Below are 8,797 nucleotides of genomic sequence, written 5' to 3' on the forward strand. Positions count from 1 at the left end.
GCAACCTCTCGAGGATAAATACAGACGTCTCCGTACTGATCCGCAAGACTCTACTAAACCTGCTCATGACTCGTGAGACCTATGTAACCTAGGCTCTGATACCAACTTGTCACGACCCAATTCCCGAACTTAGTCATGATGGCGCCTCTCATGAAGACAAGGCCAGTCATTCAACCCAATTCATCCTTTTAAGACAATTAATTAACACAATTATATTATAAACATGGTTTAATAATATCCAATAGCGGAAAGTATAGATAAAATACGGAAATTCAACCCAACTCAGCCCTAACCGGGGTGTCATAAGTCATGAGCTACTACAGAGTTTACTAAAATTCTACAAGATATAGAATTAGGAACGACATCTGAAGATATCATAAATACAGAAGACAAGGGAGAAAACGGGTTTGCGAAGGCCATGCAGCTACCTCGATAACTCCGATGAAAACTGAACAGCAAAAAACTCGCTCTATGCCTCAGGAATACCTGTACCTGCACACATGGTGCAGGGAGTAATGTGAGTACTCCGACCCATTCAGTAATAAATATAAATAATAACTGAGGGTAAGAAAACACGTTAAGGAACACAACACTCTATAGAGAAGCAGTGAAATCATTTAAAATAACAATTCAGTGAAACATCATGTGAAATTTCTTTAAAACCAGTAAAAACAGGTAATTTGGCAGTAAAATGACGAGTAGAAATCTACCTCTCGGGCTCAATATCAAAACAACGAGTAGAAATCTGCCCCTCGGGCTCAGTATCTAAATAATAAGTAGAAATCTGCCCCTCGAGCTCAGTATCAAAATAATAAGTAGAAATCTGCCCCTCGGGCTCAGTATCTCAGAACGGTATCAGCCCCTCAGGCTCAGAACAGTATGAAGCAACCAGTCAATGAAATAAGAACACATAATTATTATGGCGGATAATGCAGATGAGGAATAAGTGCATGAGTGCAATGCAATGCATATGACGGTACCCTCTGGTACCCACTGCGGCGTGCAGCCCGAGCCATCCATATTTATTTATTGTCGACGACGCTCACTAGGGGTGTGTACAGACTCTAGAGGGGGTCCTATAACACAAGCGCAATAACAAGCCATCTCGTGGCATCAATCAAGTCCTGGTCAGTCATTGTTACCTGACCAATTTATATTACACAGTGCCATTGTTACCACTGTTTCAAGTCAACAGTGTCATTGTTACCATTGTTTCAAATCACTGCTGCGGTGCGCAGCCCGATCCATGCTCAATCCAGAAATCATAATAAGCCCCTTGGGCATTTGTAAAACAGTAGTTCTCAGCCCGAAATATCATTTAGAAATATCATTTAAGTTTTTAAATCTTAGAAAGATGGCTGAGTTTGCAAAATAGTATTTAAAACCTTGGACTGAGATCAAATGATATGCATGTATGCGAAAACAATGATGTTAATCCCTGAAGGATTCAAATAATTGGCAAGAAGCCCAAATGTAACAATTAAATCCAAGTAGAAAACACGGTAAAAACATCTCTCGGGACGGACTAAGTCACAATCCCCAATGGTGCTCTACCCCACGCCCGTTATCCGGCGTGCAAATCACCTCAATATAGCGTTACGATGTGAAATTCCGGGGTTTCAAACACTCACGACATCATTTACATCAATTACTCACCTCAAATCGGCTACTTCTTTAGCTCGCGACGCCTTTGCCCCTCGAATTGGCCTCCACGTGCGTCAAATCTACCCAAAATCATAATTAATATGTGGCATTATGCTAAAGGGACAATACCCAATCGAAGGCAATCGAAAAATATCAAAATTCATGAATTTGACAAAACCCGAGTCCCGGGCCCATGTCTCAAAACTCAGAAATTTTTATACCAAGATGTTCTTCGTCCTCTCACGAGTCCGTACATATAAAGAACACAAAAATCAAAGCTCGTTTGACCCTTCAAATCGACCCTAGAAAATCTCAAAAGTACAAGCCCTAAAACCCCACTTTTCTACTGATTTTCATGTTCTAATTCACATATAATCTTATATTTAACTTGGAAATAAGTAGAAATAACTAACCTTTGATGCTTGATAAAATCCCCCTTGAAATTCTCTCCAAAATCATCCAAGCCAAATGAAAGAAATGAAAGAAATAAGCCAAATCCGTGTTTAAAGAATCTGTCCGTGCTTCGTCGAGTTGTACTTGCACTTGTTCTATACAGGTTGTACATCCTATTAAAATTTTCCCTTGTCGGACACCTTCTGTTTAAACACCCATAAAATATCCAAATTACAAACGGTTTGAATATTTAGAAACTAGACTCGAAGATCTTTAATGTGATAGGTTGTACACCATATAACTCTTTATATATCCCGAGATATGAGCTTCTAAATTCGGCTCCATGAAATCCGAAAATTCTGGAGAAACTGCTCCACCAGTCATCTTCAATCGATCATAACTTTCTCTACAGATGTCCAAATTACGATTTCCTAAACTTTCTCGAAACTAGACACGAACGATAACAACTTTCATTTTTGAATCATCTCAAAATTCCTTGTACATCAAAAGATATAGGCCTCCGAAGTACGCTCCACGAATGCACATTTGTTGTCCAAAGACAGCTTAGCAGTAGAAATTGCAGCAACTTTTTCTTTTCTTTTTGGGTCCGAATTGCATTCCGTTAACCTTCCGAAATCCACCCGAGCCCCTCGGGACCTTAACCAATTATATCAACATGTCCAACAATATCATTCAAACTTGTCCCAACCTTCGGAACACCCAAAATAACATCAAAACATCAAATCATCATCGGATTCAAGCCTATGAATCTCAAGAACTTCCAAATTCCATTTTTGATCAAAAACTCAACCAAACCACGTCTGAATGACCTCAAATTTTGCAGACAAGTCCAAAATGATATAACGAAGCTACAGCAACTCTCGGAATTTCATTCTGACCCTCTGATCAAAATCTCACATATCAACCGGAATTCGTCAAAATACTAACTTTGCCAATTCAAGCTTAATTCTACACCGGTCATCACAAAAATATTCCGGACGCACTACTAAGTCCCAAATCACCTAAAGAAGCTATCCGAACCATAAAATTCGCATTTCGAGCCCTCTAACACATAAGTCAATATCCGGTTAACTTTTCCAACTTAAGTTTCCTTAAAAGAGACTAAGTGTCTCAAACCTTACCAAAACTAGTCCGAATGACTTCAAATTTTGCACACAAGTCACATTAGACATTACGGACTTGCACCAACTTTCGGAATCGCATACCAACCCCGATATCAAAATTTCCACTTCCTGTCGAATTTTCTCAAAAACCTTCAAATTTCTATATTTAGCCAAATGACTTCAAAATGACCTTCGGACATCCAAATTCACTTCTGATCATGCTCCCAACTCCAGAATCACCATACGGAGCTATTCCCAAACTCGGAATCCCAAACGGACATCTATAACTCTGAAATGCCTTCCAACCCAAATTTATGAAATTCTTCTAAGATACTAACTTCCACAATATACGCCGAAATGCTCACGGGTTATCCAATCCGGGCATAGGCCAAGTCCGAAATCATCATACGAACATGCTGGAACTTTCAGATCCCAATTCCGAGGTTGTTTACTCAAAATTCCAATCTTAGCCATTTTCTTCAACTTAAGGTTGCCGCAATGAAAAGTTTCTTTCCAATTTGACTCCGAATTTCCCAAAATTCAACTCTGACCATACGTACAAGTCAATATACCTGAAATGAAGTTGTTCATGACTTCCAACTGCTGAACGACGCGCTATAGCTCAAAACGACCGGTCGGGTCGTTACACTTGAGGCTACTGAGCTTCATTCATTCAAGCCTGCACCGCCCAGTCGTCGGAGACCGGGGGTAGTTCCATTCATTCCATTTGGAAGTGAGACACGAATTCTCGCAACATTTCATTCTCCCTTTGCTCAATCTTGAATACGTCAGACTTCCTTGTTGCTACTTTGATGGCACCGGTATTTGCCTTCATGAAGGAGTCTGCTAGCATGGCAAATGAGTCTATGGAGTTGGGAGCTAGGTTTTGAGACCACGTCATGGCCCCATTCCAGAGTGTTTCTCCAAACTTCCTCGGTAAGATGGACTCGATCTCGTCGTCTTTTATGTCGTTTCCCTTTACTGCACACGTATAGGCAGTAACGTGTTCGTTGGGATCTGAGATCCCGTTGTATTTTGGGAGTTTTGGTATTTTGAACTTCTTTGGAATGCGTGTCGGAGCTGTTTCCTCTGGGAACGGCCATTGCACGAACTTCTTCGAATCTACACCTTTCAGGACCGGGGGTGCGCCCGGGATTTGGTCGACCCTGAAGTTATAGGTTTTGACCTTCTTGTCGTTGGCTGCTATCATTTTCTCACCCAACTCGATCCTTTTGGTGAGGTCCTCGAGCATTTTTATGATGGCAGTATCGGCTACCGATCCGTTGTTGCTCAATCTCTCCGATACCTGTTCGGCCGGGGAAGTAGCTTCCGGTGCTACTGTGCTGGGAGTCTTTGGGTGGCTTTGCAGCTGAGCGATAGTCGGCTGTTGTGCCGGCAACATTTCAAAAATAACATGAAGGCTAACTTTCTGTTCTTCCCGAGCCGGGGTTCTTTGGGCTTCCTGTTGGTTTCCATGTTATATGCTCTTGTCGGTGTGTGAGGTTTTCGTTGACCTGCTGTGTGTTTTACGAACCCGCGTCAGCTGGAATCAGTCCAGGCGTGTTATTTGAGTTCTGTGGTGGCTTGCCAACAATTGGAATAGCCACACCATTTTCTCCGTGGTTTTTAAGGTTGTCGTTCTCAACTCTATTCACTGAGCCAGACATTTTGACCTGAAATCGAAGATCTTGGACAAGAAAAGTGTGAAAGATAACCTGCGTTGTGTAACAAAACCAGCAAGAAAATAATCACTATTATTTTTAGCCCCACGGTGGGCGTCAAACTGTTTACCGTGAAAATGGTAATAACAATTAAATTTATTTATGGGACTATAAAAATACGTGATCTATTTTTATGCTAGTTGTTAAGTAGTTGATGCTAGGTATTTGAAGTTTAAGGACAAAATGCGAACTAAAGCAGAGTTATAACCAAACCGAGGAGTTAGCTATTCGGGCCTCGGACTGAGCAATGCGGGCCTCGAGGTCGATGCATGGGCTCGGCCTCGAGCTATCAGGGATAATCGGGAAAGGGCTAACAGTTAGGATATAATTAAGGGAGTCTCTTTATGACCAATGACAATCAATAAATGAAGAACGAGTCTAAAAGTAATAAATAGGAGCAATAGTATCGAGAGAATATGTTAGAGAGAAAGAGTTATTATTTATCTCGTGTAGAATAGTTGGAGCAACAACAGTCACCCTACAAAATGGTAAGGATCCCCTTTATATAGGAGGAAAATCCCAACATAGTACAAAATGCATTAATTGTAAAGGTATGGAGATGGGACAGCTAGACGTGACATCTTGATACAGGTTCCGGGCAGGCCGGCTTTGTTAGACTTAGCCGCGTGCCTCTGAAATTCCCCATTTTTACTCTAGCCTCGGTCGATATTCTCTTTAGGTCGGTCTTTGACAAGCTTCGAGGGAGGGAACTCGGTCGCAGCTTCACGTCCTTGAGGCCTCGAGATGTTTTTCTGGAACGAACTAATAGCAAGAAATTGGACCCTTTGATTTCGCCGGATACAAGAAGGGAATTGTTTCACATATTTTATACATGTTTGTTTAATATGTTTACTTTGCTTCATATTTATTCACTTCTTTACTGTATTTGATATCATTATACCACTAGTAAGTGTTAAAGTCATCCTCTCGTCACTACCTCTTCGAGGTTAGGCGGGATACTTACTGGGTACACGTTATTTTTGTACTCATGCTACAATTGTTGTTCATTTTTGTTGCACATGCACATGTTGGCCTTGTGGCTTAGTTCGGGGCAGCGGCATGGTTGATACGGAGACTAGGGTGAGCTGCATTTCTCGAGACGGTCTGCAGCCAGCAGAGTCTCCTTTAGAGTAGTGTATTGTATTTCCTTTACTGTCCAATTTGTATTTCGGACGGTTATTGTATTACATTGTTCCCTAGAAATTACTCATGCACTTTGTGACACCAAATTCTGGGATGACTAAGGGATTGTATAGTATTTAAGCTCGTTAAAGATATCATTATTTATTCTATGAAATTCTTTATTAATTGTTTAATGTTTAAAAAGGAATGATTTCAAAATAGTAAAACGAGAAATTTCTAGTTATTTGGTGTGGGCTTGCCTGACAGTGGTATACGGCGCCATCACAATCCTTAGTGGATTTTGGGTCGTGACAATAACCACACCAATATTATGGCCCTTTTTTGACTTGTTTAAGACCACAAATTTCAAAAGTCTTCATTTTTTCTTAAACTACGTGCCTAGTCAAACAGGTTCACATAAATTGAAATGGAGGGAGTAATATTTTTCGGTATTTAGATGATTGTTGTATTATTATATATAAAATTTCTCTCATAAATTAAATTTTATTGTTCCTTCATATAAATAAATATTCAAATCATCACGTGCCATTATTAACGTGCAACACACGTTCATAGATATTAGTACTATATTAAAAGCTTGAAGGCCCTTAGCGAAATATCGTTCGCCTTTTTTACCCTTTAAAAATATATTTCACACTAGACAAAATAGTCATTTGATTATTTCTCTAATATTAGAAATATGAATAGTCATTTAATAGTTTCCTAATATTTAGGAATTCGATATCAATTAGATTTTATGTATTAAAATATCGGTTATACAAATTTACGAGAGAAAACACCTTTCAACCACCATTATGCTTCTATTTCATCAACCACCATTACGCTTTCCTATTTGGATATATTTAGAGAATTACTAGTAAATCTATCCGAAAACTATTTTTTCCTATGATATCTCTTTTCTCGATCAGCTAGCTACCTCTCTTTTTTGTTTTTCTTCATTTTTACGTCAAGACCTGACCGAAAAAATCAAGTTTGAGAGGTATTTTAGATTTGTTGATTCTTTAGATCTGTATAAATTAAAAAGAGGAAAGAGATGCGGGCAAAGAGCTATCCAATAAATCAAGTTTGATAAAGTTTTAAATCTATAGTTGAGAGAGGAAAAAGAAAAACGGGTGGAAATAGAGAATTAAATATGTTGGAAAGAGATGGAAGAATGAACTGCGAGTAATCACATGGGTATTTTGAGTTTGTTTAATTGGTGAAAGAATTTTATATAGAGTAGGGGACATATTATTTTTGCAAGGGAAGAGGATGATTGAAATGACTCAGACATATTTAGTAAATTGTTCCTCCCTTCAAAAGGATGGGCTGGCTCAGATACCACAGTATAAAGAACAGAGCAAGAGACTCCAAGAAAGCAAACTAGATCATAGATACGAAAGTTTTACTACAAAAGGGTTGGCTTCAACAACCCATAAGGGACGGCTTGTCAAGCTACACTAACAGTTAATTTGCTTTTGTCGCAAAAATTTTCCTACAAAAGGGCTGGCTTCAACAACCCATAAGGGACGGCTTCCCAAGCAACACAACTTAGAAAACTTTTGTACTATAACTAACGTTAGCTGTTATAACTCAGAAAACTTCCGTACTACAATAAGCTAACTTTCTTAGAGTATTCTTACTCTATTTTCATACATGGACCGACTTTTTCATCCATTCGAAAGAAAGAAAAAGAGAGAAATTTAGAAAGAACTCATACGTAATATATCACAAAAGATTTACAAAGGTTACCAGATGATCTTACAACTACTACATGGCCTCCTTTATATAGGACTAGGAGGTTATTACAAGACAAACTTGTATTATAAAATAAACTTATCTTACATGGCAAACCAATCTACCAGAGGGTCCCTTTTGGCATGTGAAAGACCTTAGGCAAACCAACTAAAAAGCTCTCGAAGACATGTGAAAGGGGTGAAATATATATGGTGTGGCATGTGAAAGTATGCGGGAGCATGTGATGGCATGTGAAAGTAGGGTGTTGCATGTGACTAAGCAAGTGGAAGCATGTGAAAATTTATCTTGGCATGGGCAGATGATTTTTCAGGGTTTTTTGGTAGGTAACGTAGGATTATGGTGGGATTTCCAAAGACTTAGATAATTATCCTTCATTGATTCTAGGGTTGTCTTCTAGGCATCTTTTCAAAGACCTTGTGTAATAACGCTTGGAACCTGACGGTACTTCTTCGCTGTGCTCTTTATCCTTTGGATTGAAAGATATAATCCGCAATCTTAATCTGGAGATATCATGAGTGATCTTTTCTCGGATGCCTTCGTATGGGGCTTGATATTCCTTTGCTGCTTCCCGGACCCTTTCGCAGTACGGATGAGTGTTGGTAAAATTCCAGCTTACCCAATCTTTTGGCCATACCTCTCTCGAGATGCACCTATTTTGCTGGAAAAGGATTCTTTGTTGCCTTGCTATATTTTTCTTCCATGGATATAATAGACATGGGAAATTTTCGCCAGAATGATGCCTCTTCTTGAGCATGGACTTTTTCATTAATAATCTTCGCTGGCCTATGGAACATGAATACCTTGGTTGTGTAGGAATCGTTGAAATATTTTATCCAATATCTTCTAGGCTTGAGCCATAGCAAAAATACTTTAAGTGATGGTTCAATGTTATCAAAATCCTTGAAGGCGTTACATTTGTATTCCATAAAAATATAATACTGATGGCATAGGTACTAGCAAAACCATAATAGTTCTTGTGGAAAATCCTTGGCTTGTGCTATGAATATATGGCAGAATGGATATTCTGGATTGACT

The sequence above is a fragment of the Nicotiana tabacum genome, chromosome 11, assembly GCF_000715075.1.
Source record: "Nicotiana tabacum cultivar K326 chromosome 11, ASM71507v2, whole genome shotgun sequence".
In the NCBI taxonomy this organism is placed as follows: Eukaryota; Viridiplantae; Streptophyta; class Magnoliopsida; order Solanales; family Solanaceae; genus Nicotiana; species Nicotiana tabacum.